Source organism: Pteropus vampyrus, unplaced genomic scaffold, assembly GCF_000151845.1.
Source record: "Pteropus vampyrus isolate Shadow unplaced genomic scaffold, Pvam_2.0 Scaffold20, whole genome shotgun sequence".
Taxonomy (NCBI): Eukaryota; Metazoa; Chordata; class Mammalia; order Chiroptera; family Pteropodidae; genus Pteropus; species Pteropus vampyrus.
Genome location: NW_011888801.1, coordinates 5370748 through 5384661, shown reverse-complemented (window position 1 = coordinate 5384661; position 13914 = coordinate 5370748). Strand labels below are relative to the sequence as shown.

Here is a 13914-nt window from a genome sequence, read left to right as displayed (position 1 = left end):
GCCTTAGTGTTCTTTGTCCTAAATGGTACCACCTCCCCTCCTCCACCTCGTCAGTCAAAGCTCCCCACAAAGGACCTTTGTGTCAGCAAGCCTGGTGGGTTCGAAATCTCGTGAACTCCCCTCAAAAGCTTTGCTCATACTATTTCTAGAATGCGCCCCCTGTCCATTTTAGCTATCTAGGCAACACTTTCCTCAAGATAACTCAACCTCCACGTTCTCTTCATTCTCTACCTCGATGCCACTGTGACCTGAGCAAGAAGGGGGACTCATCAAGATTGTCTCTGACCAGACACTAGCCAAGCTCTTTTGAATCCTCTTTCCACCTAGACCTCGACTTTTCAGCTACTGTGTTCATCTCTGCATTATCCAGTTTGAGTAAGAATCTTGCTAAGTCAGATTCTCCAACCTTAATAGCTTATCACCCTCCGTTTCTGATCACCTTCAATATCTGATCCAGTTCCTCTTTTCTACCATCCCCTGTGTAATGTCTGATCACCCTGGACCACCTTCAGCAAGAATCCTGTTAGGTCAATTTAGCCAGAAGTCCCCTTATCCCTGATATTTCCTCTTAGTGATTTTTCATCTACTGACACTCACCCTGCTCTTTGGCTGTAAATTCTCACTTTTCTCAGAAGGCTGAGGTCCTGGAGGCCCAGAAAGGAGAAGTGCCAGAGGTGATGCTTTTTTGTTTTTTGGTTTTTGTTCTTTTTTGTTGTTTTTTGTTGTTGTTGTTATTTTTCAAGTAGAAAAAGAGGGTTATGAACTAGTTCAAAGTGAATGTGTGTGTGCCGTGTGGGGAGTGTGGGGAGGTACGGAGGGTGCACTATAAGAAAGCAGTCCAGAATCCCAAGCCCCTGTTTCCACCTAAGCAGCTCTGCTTTCGAATGTCTTTCTTCTGGGGCCTCTGTTTAGAGGCATCGAGAAAAGGAATTCTACTACTAAACAAACGTGACACTCCCTCATCCCCCCACATCCATCTCAACAAGGCAGACTTGTTAAGAGGTTCAGCGGGAGGAGCTGCACATGGGCAAAGGAATCCCTGACAGTCTTTCACCAGGGACACCCTCAGCTTTCCAATATCCTCTGACCCAAAGCAAAGTTGTAAGAAGAACCTTGGACAACTGGCACTCATTACAGGTGGCAGTGCCTCCTGGGAAAGAGGTACCATCATTCCTTCTTTAAATAGCTATATCCAGAGTCTTTGGGCTGGTCAGAGACAGTCCCAGCTGCAGGGCGCGTTGGGAGTTATTGCTAAGAACAGGCTGGGTGGAGTCCGGCAGATACCAGAGAGTCATCTGGCGAGGCAGTGGCATGAAGAAAATGGGTGTTTCTGTGGTCCTGGATGACCAGACTAGCAAATCCACCTGTCTTTTTTCAGCCTCCCCACAGCCAGGAATGAAGGGCACCCTGAAGCCTGAAATGCCCAGTAAACCAGATAAAGGAGATAGTGAGTCTTGTCATCCTGAGAGCTGGCCCCCACCCCAGAGGAAGGTGGGGAGACGGCAGCAGATTAGAGACAAATAGCCAGGAAGCTTAAGTGGCTGAAAGCAAGAAGTCGGCAGCAGAGAGGCTGCAGCCAGATGCCCTCGATGGCTCAGGCAGGTGATAGACACCAGGAAGAGGTGACTGAGTCACCGGCAGGAAACTTGCTGCCCCATTCAGAGCTGACAGTCAAGGGAGCAGGTGTGGGCGAGTGCTAGGAGAAACCAGCTCTGCTGTGTCAGTACCAGGAAAGCAGACCCTCCTTACAGGAGCCCCTTGGCCAGGATCATTCCTGATGAAGCTGAACTGCTAGTGAACCTGGGAAAACAGGGTTTTGTTGGCTGGCCCCCAGTCCCAGTTAGCACTTTTCAAGTGTTGGACTTGGTCCATATATGTCTGACCCTTGGCATTCTTACACTGTCTCAAGTCTCAGTCTCTATCAGCACAGACCCAACTATTTTCCTGAAGGGAGGTTGCATCCAGCACAAGAAAGTTAATTACAAAACAGGAACACGTGAAAGGGGCAACCAAATCTGGTTTTCTGAATCTAGTGACAGCGGCACATGAACTCCAGAGAGCCTAAGAAGTCTTGGAGCCCAGTGGGGTTTGACTCTTCTAGTAGCAGGCAACTGTTCTTCACACATAATCTTAGAATCCTGAACAAGAGTCAACAAAAGCAAAGCTGCTGTGGTGGGAGTGAGGAGGTGGGTCTGACTCCTGCCTACCTCCTTCCCCTCCCTAACCCTGCTGTGGAACACTAGGGTTCCACAGAAACTAGTTTGGAAACCGATGGCCTTGTCTAGTCCCCTCATTTTACACATAGGAAAATAGAGTCACAGAAAAAGGAAGGGGGTTATTTAAAACCACACAGCTAGTCTGGAGAAGAGCTGAGGATGTAGGACACAGTTGGAAGGGAAGAGTCCCGGACATTCTTTTTCTAATCCCAGAAAACTGTGGTCCATCAAACATGTGGACAGAGGACCCAGTAGTCCCCAAACAGACTGGGGCAAGGCCCCTTCCCCTCGGGAAGCTGAGAGCTCCTTCTGGTAGAGAGAAAGTCCTCTTGCTGCTGCAAGCACTGCTCTTCTCTCTTGAGGTTTCCTTTCTCTATCTTTCCCTCCCTCCCCTTTCAAGTCAGAGTAGGCTCAGCCCCAAACAGTTCCCAGACTGGGCCCATGCCCTCACTCCCTGCTCGTAATTACCCTGTGATAGATGTCGGCATTGCTGCTAAAGGTATCTGCGTGCAAGCTTTATGGTCATTTTCCAACAGCCCAGACCTTTTAAACTCTCTTGTGGGAACAGGTTAAGATGATTATGCAGATGGATGGACCCTGGTGCAATATTATGTCAGCGATGGAGATGTAGGAGCTGCAGAAGGGGTATGATTACCACCAAGAGGAGGTTGCTGCTGCCAGTGTGAGACAGAGGGGAACCGAGCAAGGACCCTGGGGTCCTAGAGCATCTCTCTCTCTCTTTCACACACGCACACACACACGCACGCACACATGCATACTCACACTTGCTCCTACTCAGCCTGTCTACTTAGTTGTCTGGCTACAGGAGGACTCTGTTCCCATGGAAACGTGAAATGTCAGCCTCATCTTTTGGAACACCAGGAAGGCACAGACAGGTATGTGAAGAGGAGAGGCAACGAGGACCCAAGGAAGACCTGCTCCCAAGCTTGATAGGGATGGGGAAGACTAAGTCAGATACGGAGGTGGACTCCCAAGGACAACCCAAAGAGTCGCTCGAAAGGACCAGGACACTCTGGTCAAGCCCTAGACAAGGGTAATGTCAGCACACAGAGGTGTTGATGCTATAGTCTTGGGCACCTTCTAGAGATGGCTACACATTTGGCTCTGTGCTTCCCTGCAAAACAAGGAAGAAGGAACTATTGAATAGATTGATTTCTCCTACATAAAAAGAAACACCCCTTTCTTGGCCCTCCTTTTCCCAGTTCTGAAGGAAAGAGAAATGTCTCTCAACAATTTCCTTGACAGCCCCTCTTCTATAAGAGGCACGGTAACTAGCTTCTTAGGGCTGATTCTCCTAACACTGCATCTTCAGCACGAGCCAATGGCGTAATGCCAAAGTGGAGCTCAAGGAGGCAGTTCTACCGGGAATAGGACAGGCAGCAAGATAAGGAATGGCTGACTCATGAAGGTCAAGCACAAACACTCCTGGGGGACGAATGGATAGCACAACCTTCTGCAACCCTCCAAAAATAGAATTCCTTCTTCAAGCTACAGAGAGCTGACAATTGTCACCTCTGAGAGTAACCAGCAGGAAAAATACCCTGTGTACCGAGGCAGAGTGCAGCCACGAGCTTGTATACCAACCAAGCAGAAAGTAGGAGTTACATGTGTAAAGCACCTGGTAAATAGGGGTCCAAAATAGCAATGATTATGAACAGCAAAAGAAGGATTTACAAGCCCGGCTGCCCATGGCTCGCCCTGGCCTTAGTCTTAGTAACTAATTTTAAGTCCACCACGAATGGGGTAGAGGCTGCTGCTATGCTGACAACCCATGTCTAGGCTGTCTTGGAACAAGGCCAAGCCTGGACCTGAGCACCGGCAGCCGTGAGGAGCTAGGGGTCAGGGGTAGAGGAACAAAGTTAGTGTTGGCAGTAACCTTCCCATAAGAATTCCATTCTGTGTCACAATAAAGGGGGTCAAGCTACAACTTGTATCTTCCAAAGTCAGGTACTAGAAGCAGATAAGAGAAATGGATTCTCTGTTGGTACAGGAAGCAAGAAGGTCATCACCATCTCACATCACCATCGACTATGATTAGAAGTTCTTACTAGCTGAGCATCCACTAGTGTTAGGAGTTTTCATGAGTAACTTACATTCATCCTCTCTGCTCCTCACATCGAGCCTACGAGGGGCATGTAATTATCCCCATTTTACAGGTGGGGATACTGAGGCTTGTGACTTTCCTAGGGTCACCCAAGGAGGAAGGGGTCCAGCTCAGCACATCAAGCCTGCAGAGTTGCCCGATAGACCAAAAGAATCTGCATCAGATAGCCCAACCTTTGGAAACAAACACATCTGGGCTTGAATCCCAGCACAGCTGTTTCCTTAACTGTGTGACCTGAGACGAGTGATTTAACTGCTCTGAGCCTCTGGTTCTTCATCTATAAGTTGGTGTTAATTATGCCCGTCTCCAAGAGTCATTGTCAAGACTAATGAGGTTGTGTAGGAAGCGCACCCAGACCACAGCAGTGCCCATTAACTTGGAGACAGGATCACCCTCTGGGAGGGTAAGGGCCGGCCTGTCTGGTGTGCCACTGAATCCGTGGGGTCTCAAAAGGCCTGGTACTGAATAAATAGCTGTGAAATGACATGGACTTTTTCCTTGCTGAAAAGCAGCATATGTTCATAAAACACATGAAAAATGAAAACAGGCATTTTAAAATGTCAGGCCTAAGTCCCACCTCTGAAATATAATCGATGTTCTGCTTTTCTCTTAGGTAAATCATTTGGTTCTAAGAATTCCTCACTTCTCAGGCAAGATTTCTGCCACTAATATTTCAGCCAAAGACTCCCAAACAAACTGAGCCAACAACTGCCCTGATGCTCTCTCAGGTCTCTTCCCCTGTGAGCCCATTTGAGTTAGGGCAAAGGGAGCTGCATCCCTCTCCATCCTGCCCAATTTCTACCACCTGCCATCCCTTGGTCCTACTGCAATCAAGATGGAAGACTTCTTTTGGAAATGATGGACACTGAAGTGATTGGGGCTTTAGAGCTGCCACATCTTGTGAAAAAAGTAACCAACCAGACCCTTCAAAACAGGAACCTTGTGGAGAGGGAGCAAGGCTTAACCAGACCACCCAGAGATGCTTCTGAGAAGTGCCCCTGGCTTCTAAGCATAGCCTACAAGGCCCTTCATGATCTGGCCCCTGCCTGTCCCCCACTCCTTCCTACCATTTCCTACATGCTCCAGTCACACAAATGTTCACACAGGTCTCATCTGAGTGGTGAACTCCTATTCGTCCTTCAAGATCCTACTCAGGTACCACTTCTTCCAAGTCAGGAAGGTTTCCATATGCCCCCTAATTTGGTGAGCTGGCCCTATCCTGGGTTCCCACACCGCTGGGTGGTCAGTTCAATTTACTGGTAATGAGTGAAGCAAGAAAGTCTCCACACCTCCTAATCCAGAAGACATGGGAAGGAGAGCAAGAGTTTTGAATGGGCAGGGCATTTCTTCTTCTCCACCAAGGAGAGAGCTTTGACACAGCTGTGAGGCTGATGTTTCAGACCAGGCCAAACCAGAGAAGGTTCTTACCAAAAGTGGTCAGAACTCATGAGACATCCCGTGGCATTGTAAGGGACAAAGGGAGAAGAGAGAGAGGGACAGGAGTAAAGGAAAACCATATAATGACTCCAGCAGTCTCCTGAGCTGGGATCCTTCACAAAACTAGTCACAGAAGGAAGAAAGGGAGGGAAGGAAAAGGGGTGCAGAGAGAAATACAGGAAGGAATGAAAGAGACAGGAAGATAGACTTGGTTTCAGAAGCCCAGGCTGGGAAGCAGGTACCTGGACGTCCCCATGCTGCTCATCCTCTTATGGCTATGCCAAGCTGAGCCTCTCAATGACTGGACAAAGGCCCCTCTGATGCCTCGAAAGTAGGTCCTCATTTCTCAAGAAAAGGCCTGGCCTGCATTCTCAACCCAGCCATACATCAGACGCACCTAGGGAGTCTTTTTAAATATTTACCCCAGACCCCCTGCTGGCTTGGGGAGGCAGCCAGAAACTATTCATTTTAAAAGCTCTCCCGATGATTCTCATGTGCAGCCAGGGGTGAGAACCAGTGAACAAAGCAGTTCCTAAAGAATGGTCTTTGCACCAGCAGCATCAGCGTCACCTAGAAACTGGTAGAAATGCAGATATTTGGTTCCTACCCCTTATCCACAAATCAGACACTGAAATGGGGCCCAGAAATCTGTGTCGACAAGTGTTCCAGGTGATTCTGACCCAGGTCATAATTTGAGACGCACTGGACAAGAGTTTATCTGAAAAGAGAGAGTAAGGAGCAGGAAGGTGAAGCATGGGCTGTGGGGTAAAAAGAACCAACATTCCATCCAGGTCATGTCTCCCTCTTACCAGCTCTTCAGCTCCCAGGAGACTCACTTGCAAGCAGGGAGCACTAGGTGTCATGCACTAGAGAGGGGCTCCTTACTGCACAAAATACTGAGTCCCATGGGCAACATCTATTCATTCTGGTTTCCCAGGCATATGGGGAGTTAGGGGAGTTGCTTGAGCTCCCATTAACCATCCCTGATTAAATCAGCTGGCTCCTCAAAGGGCAGCACCACACAAATGGAAACTAATAATAATAATTTACTAATTGTCTCCAAGCTGGAGTCACCCTAATCGTTCGTGGACAAAAGAGAATGATTAAAATCTTCCAAATTCTGTGAGCCATGACTGTGCCCTTCCTCCATCTAGGCAGCCTGCAGGAAGAGGGTACAGGTGGCAGGGGTGCTGTGTTGAGAATCAGATGCGGAGCAAAGGCAAGGGGTCAAGGATGAGTGCCTTCTGGACGGTGAGGTGGACAATGATGAGAGGACCCAGGGAACTGAGATAAGGAATGTATCCCCAAGCTTGCTGCTAGTGGGATTCACACAGAAGCTCAGCCTGTTGTTGAACTCCCTGGCTTCGTCTTTTATCTAGCAACCTTCTTCTGCATCACCTCCTCCAGGAAGCCCTCCCAGACTGCTGCGTGAGAACATGGGCTGAGAACACTGGTGTGACGCTACACACTGGGAATGATATGTTCCTATGCATCATTGAGCCTTAACCCTGTTTTACAGGTGAGGAATTCGGGGCTCAGAGAGGTGCAGTAACTTGGCCAAGGTCACACAGTAAACTGAAGAGATAACAGGATTAAAACCTCAAGTGGGGGAGCACAGGGCTTTTCCCAAATGCAGAACTAGAGGAGCTTGCAGGGAAAGTAGCTGTTCTTTCTAAGCACTTTCTCCCCAAGTGTCATCTTTTCAACTATTTTTAAGGAAGTAAGTTGACAGGAGAGTTGTTTTGACTGTGATGAAAAGTCATTAAAGAAAACAGTGTAAAAATCAGCCTGGAAGACACACGGAGTAGGCAGGCAGAGGGGCAGGTCCTTTTTAATGTTCTCTCCTCCAAGCAATAAACAGGCTTCGGCCCTCCCCACCTGACCAGCCTCCAGGCTCCCTCCTGCCATGTCTAAAGCAGCTTCTCCTCCCTAGGAGCCCCCTAATCTCCTATTACCAGCTCCCAGACCCACTTATGTGAGACTTGACAGCTCCCTGTCTAGACTGCAGACTCCTAAAGTCTTAATTGCTCTTTCATCAACAGAGAAGGACTGCTTCTTCCTCAAGCAGGCAACCACTTAGTGAGCCCTTGTGGAGCTCCTACCGGGTACCAGGACTTGCAGGGAAATCAGTGATGTCTGAGTATTTGATGGATCATTTGGGGTCAGAGGAGGACAATTCAGATGCTGCCTGAGCTGGGCCTCAGGCCAGACGCTAGGCTTCCAACAAAAGCAAGTCTCAAGCCATCTGGGTGCTCCATCAGCCCACCCCCCCCCCACCCCCGGAGAGAAGGCAGAGAGAGAAGCCTGGGCTGCCAATGGCCTCCCCACATTGCCTTTCAACAACCTGGTCCCAAGGCACCATGGCCTCTGAGTGCTCCAGACCGGCTTCGGCTACACTCCCCTCAACACGGATTCTCCTCTTCCCTTGATTGAGCACTTACTTTGTGCTGGGTGCTGTGCTTCATTCAGGGAGCGTGGATATGATGTACATGGTCCTCAAGTGAGGACCTCTGAAGCTATAGCACCAGGCTAACCTGTCCTCACTCTCATTCTTGCCCTGCCCTAGTGATGGGCGAGTTTAAGGGTAGGTTTTAGTGGGTAATAATGCTCCATGGGACCAGCCCCCACTAGTATGCTTCCACCCCGATATCTCCCGCCTGCCCTCTGAGCCCACCTAGATGGCCCTCTTCCCACAGCATTGATCTGGATGCCAATGCTGCTTTTTTCTCCCATCCAAGCCTCTCAGACACAATTTGGTTGTCACCACCAGGCTCCATGAGCTATAGCTACAGCTAAGCGATGGTCCTACGTCTCCTGGGGATGGCTAAGACAGGGAGTCCATGAGTGCCTTTCACACTTGTTTCCAGAAAACAGTTCCTTGGAGCTCAGTGGAACTGCAATCCCTCCTTGGCATTCAGGGCAGAAGAGAAGAGCCCTCCTTTGTCATTATTCTGGAAAGAATGTCTCCCTGGGGGCAAGGCTCTGGGTTATCATAAACAGGATTGTCAAACTGAGAGCCATTTATTCATCCCACAATCGCCTAAGTGCCTCTGGTTTTTAAAAAAATCATCGATTGTGCACAACATGCCAACCCTGTCACTTGCTTCTGCCTTAAATCCCACCACCACCCTCTGAGGAAGCTCAGAGAAAAGACTCCTTCAAGTCACCCAGCAAGTCGAGGCACCTCGCATCCAGCCCCACCTGCCTCCAGGTCCAGATCCCTGGGCACCCTCCCTGCAGTGGCTTCTTCTGCCACTGCTCCCCTGCTTCTCCAAGCAGGCAGTCATTAGCCTTGCTGCAGGTACCCAGGGACCTCACCATGGATTAACTACCTGAGGCTGAGACTCGCCTTCTACCAGCCACCACGGCGGCAGCAACTGCAGTCAGGATGAAATAGAGCCGCGGAAAAACCAGTAGAGCCGTGGCCATAAACCATCTCTTTCCGCCAAGAATCACCCGATGCCTCTCACAGGAGGGGCGGTGACAGTTTAAGGATATGGCAGCTAGAATGGAAGACTGGAGGGGGAAGAGTCCCTTCTAGGTCCACGCTGCACCCTGGGAGGTTGGAAGGGGGGAGGGGAGAAAGGATATTCTGCTAGACAGAGGCCAGGTGCTCTTCCACAGGCTGTAGTAGACAGGGGTGGGGTGCCCAGTCCAGTCTGCATGGGAACTGTATTTTCCCTATGACATTGGCCGTATCTCTGTAGGAGAGCCCCATGATGGCCTCGTAATGGAAAAGTTAGGGCTCTGCTGGGCTGATATGTCCATCAAACCTGCCCCTGAGGGGAGATATCATGCCTTCTAGAGCGGAGAACAATGGACACCCAGCTGAGGGGTGTGTGTGTACATGTAAGCATTCTCCCAGACACCACTAAAGGAAGAGATCAATTTGGAGAATTAGAGGCCAGCCCACTTTGCATGGCTTCTAGGAGGCATGTACGGTAAATAAGGATGCAAGAAAAGAAATGTTGCATCATTCAATTAATTTTAGCCTTGAATTGCAGTGGCTTGTCGAAGGGGGCGGGGCGGGGGGAGAGTGGCACTGGGGGGAGTGTAATCAATACCAAGCATTCAGCTTGCTAACATGAAGCACATTTCATACAAAGCTGGACATTTTTCTCCTTGTCATACAGAATTATCTTAATTATTGTTTCAAGGGACAGCCTTATATAGCATCATCTAGTAGTCCGGGAGGCGGCTCAGAAACTCGTCACTGAAATAATTTATGATTTTTCTTTCTAACATCTTGGTCTTGTTTGATATGCTTGCCATTTCTCCCTGACAGGGAGGTCGATTAAATCACATTTATATTGTAAACGTATGCATTGCTTTTTACCCAAGGCGCTGGATGAAGAGATAGAGGGGCCCCAAGGGAGGGAGAAGCCAATCCACTTTCATATTGCAAATTTCTGCTGTTCGGAAGAAATGAATGGTTGCCAGGGAGAACTGGGAATTACTTGAGGATGCAAAATGTTATTTTAGAATCCTTTTGAGAGGGTTTTTTCCTCCCCCATCTCCTTCAGCATTTTCACTTCTCCAGCTGCTAATGGAGGCCAGGACCAGTCTCTATGCAAACACCAAAGGAATGCACCTCGCTGGCTTTCTTCAGGGAGTGGGCCTGAGCCAAATTTCATGCTGGCAGACCTGAAGCAGGCTGCCTCTTGCTCTCAAATGAGGGTGGGGGGCACAGAGAAAAAAGGAGCTATTCACATTTTCCAGGGTATTTGATTGTCCCATCCGGGGCTTGATGAGGCCCCTCTGGAAGCTGGTTGTTGGATTTGGTGTTGGGGGTGGGAGTTGTAAATAATAGAAAGTGTTGAAAATGAAGAGGGGAAAGGTCATTAGCAGGGACCAGGAAGAAGTGACACTGTACCATCATTAACCTAACCGAACTAATTAGGAAACATTCAGATTTTATAAATTATGCAAGACGCTCAATTTATACTTTTTCAAATTCCTACCATAACATAGATAATGAGGGAACATTTACAGTAACAGTGTAACCTAATCAAGAAACCCTTTCATTAGCATGAAATCTTCCAACACGGTGTTTGCGAGCACAACATACGGAATTATAGATGCTGGGGGAAGCCAGGGGATAGGCTGGATTTGGGGAGGATGGAAAGGGTATGCTGAGTTCACATTCAGCAAGGCCTGTGGCTCTAAGAAACCTTCCCTTCCCACCTCCAGCATGAAATAGAGGTTTCTTAGGGCTCAGTCTTGCAAAAGGGCCAGAGAGATCTGGAAGGTCCCTGTGACTTCCCAGTCCATTCTGGGGTGTAAGTTAGCTGGTGGGTGATTTATAACCGTCTCTTTGTCTTGACTCTCTAAGCCTGGAAGACTGATAACCAAGAGCAAGACCAGCCTTTTCTACAGGTAGAAATACCCTTTCCCAGGAGGCCATAAGCCAGGCTCCCGTTGAAAGTGTTGTCCTCCATAAATATTGGACAAATGCTTTAAGTCCATTCATGGAGGTGACTTTGCCTGGTAGTTCTGAGCTCACTGCTAGTGGACAGAAGACAAGGAAGATAGTCCAAGTACCATTGCAGAATCCCAGGACTCAAAAGGATCCCACCAAGATCAGTGGGGCCAGCTGAATCCCTCCAGTAAGAACTCATTGCCTCCTAGGAAAGCATAAATAATTATAAAGCCTTTCAAAGGCTCTCATAGGAAAGTGGCAAAAAGCAGAGGCTTCCAGTGACCTGTACAATTGCTGACCCTCCAGGTAGTGGGTTGGATGGTGGCTCTTATATCAGTCAAAATGCAACAGACTGGGTGGCTTTAATAACAGATATGTATTCCCACAGCTAGGAAGCTAGGAAGTCTGAGATCAAGGTGCAAGCAAGGTAGGTACTATTCTGAGGCCTCTTCTTGTGGCTCATAGGTGCCTACCATCTCACTGTGTGCTCACATAACCTCTTCTTTGTATACACAGAGAGAATCAGAGAGAGAGAGACAGACAGAGAGACAGACAGACAGAGAAACAGAGAGAGAGAGAGAGGGAGAGAGAGAGAGAGAGAAAGAGAAAGTGCTCTAATGTCTCTTTTTATAAGGGCACTAATACTCTCATGACAGCCCCACCCTCATGACCTCACCTAAGCCTAATTACCTCCCAAAGGCTCTATTTCCAAATACCATCACAATGGGGGGTAGAACTTCAACATGTGAATTTGGGGGAGACGCATTCAGTCCATAACTCTCCCCAAAGGTATATCCATGCAGTTTGTAAATGTGACCCTATCTGGACTAGGGCTATTCATAGATGTAATTAAATTAAGGATCTTGAGATGATATTACTCTGAATTATCTGAATGGGCCCTAAATCCAAATCAAGACACAGAGGAGCAGGCAAGGAGTTTCGAGCAATGTGTTTACAAATCAAAGAGCACCCAAGAATAGCTGCTGGTAGCCACAAGAAGCTGCAATAGACAAGAAAAGATTCTCCTCTAGAACCTTTGAAGGCAGTGTGGCCCTGTCTCCCTTATTTTAGATTTGTGGTTTCCAGAATTGTGAGAGAATGACTTTATGTTATTTTCAGTTACCCATTTTGTGTGGTAATTTCTTACAGCAGCGCTAGGAAACTAATACACTCTCTAAGTGTATTGATCAGGGCTCTCAAGAGAACAAATAGCAAAGAGATTTATTAGAAAGAATTGGCTCATGCAATTACAGAGACTAAGAAGTCCCATAATCTGCCATCTATAAGCTGGAGGCCCAAGAAAACCAGTAGTATAGTTCCAGTTTGAATCTGAAGGCCTGCGAACCAGGAGAGCTAATGGTGTAAGTTCTAGACTAAGTCTAAAGGCCTAAGACCAGAGAGCCAATGGGGTAAGTCCCCAGCCCAAGGGCGGGAGAAGGTGAATGTTCCAGACTAATCAGTCAGGTAAAGAGAGAGATTGCTCCCTTCCTCCATCTTTTTGTTCCATACAGGCCCTCAATGGCTTGGATGAGGCCCATTCACGATGGAGAGAGCAGTCTGCTTTACTCAGTCTGCTGATCCAAATGCTAGTGTCTTCCAAAAATGCTCTCACAGAAACTCCCAGAAAAAGCATTTCACCAACTATCTGGGTACCCTATGACTCAGTCAAGTTGCCACATAAAATTAACCCTCACATTAAGTCTCTTTGTCCACCATCTGCAATGTCCTGCATGTAGTATGTGTTCCATAAATGTGAGCAACTGGTATTAGGTAGAGCTGAGATCTGCCTCTAGCTCTTGTTCTATCCATTGGTCCTGATTCTAAGCCCCTAGTGCCACAGAGAATAGCCTGCTCCCCTCCTACCTTCAGAAACCTGAAGACAAGGGTATTTTATGCTCACAGCTAGATACCCCGTATTCATTCTACTGCTTCTTATACAACATAGGTGTGCATCATCTTACTGTTCTGGTAGTGAGACACTATTCTGTTTTTTGGGCAAACCTAGGCACAAGCCATGAGATGAACATAGGTGAAATGGAGTGCAACTTTCACTTCACTTATTCTAGAACCATTCATTTATTCACTCATCATTCATTCACTGAACAAAATATTGTAAAGATCTCAGAAGCATCCAGCTCCATGCTTAGAGCTGAGGATATAGTGATGAAAACAGATGGAATCCCTACTCTTATAGAGTTTTCAGACTAGCTTACTCCCTACTTCTCCCCCACCCCAACACACACACCCAGCAAGGACTCAATTGTGTGAGCAAGGCACCACTGTGGGCAAACCCTACCTCAGTTCTGAGTTCCTTCAGACCCAAGGGCCTTGTGTGAGTTTAAGCCCAGGGCTCCATGGTTCTGTCTTTCATCAAAGTCTGGCATCCCCAGCACTGCAATCCTCCCAGGCAGTAGGGCTATTTCCAGTGCCGTCACGGAGATTACCTTTGCTATAGCTGTTCAGAGTGTGAGCTTCAATTACCCAATCTCTGGTTCAAGGAAACCCACGTCAGCGCCGGGGAATGTTCTCTCCCACATCATCACCCAGGTTTGCACATTCCCTCCAGTAATTTGCAAGCTATAGACTATAAATTCTGCCAGGAGGAAGCCAGGGACAATGATGTCCTGCTTTGCTTTCATAGCGAGTGGGAGGGATGGATCTTGGGTTTCTCTCCCTCTAGTTTTACCACTTACTAAGAAAAGAGAAAGAAGCAAAAT

General features: G+C 48.0%; 1 long non-coding RNA gene across 1 annotated transcript in view; it reads right to left on the bottom strand.

Moving 5' to 3' along the window:
* Positions 1 to 13630, bottom strand: part of LOC111736481 — a 92200-nt gene extending 78570 nt beyond the window's left edge. The window contains exon 1 of the long non-coding RNA XR_002779187.1: positions 13494 to 13630. This is a non-coding gene — a long non-coding RNA (uncharacterized LOC111736481). The remainder of the gene's footprint in view (positions 1 to 13493) is intronic.
* Positions 13631 to 13914: the final 284 nt, after the last annotated feature.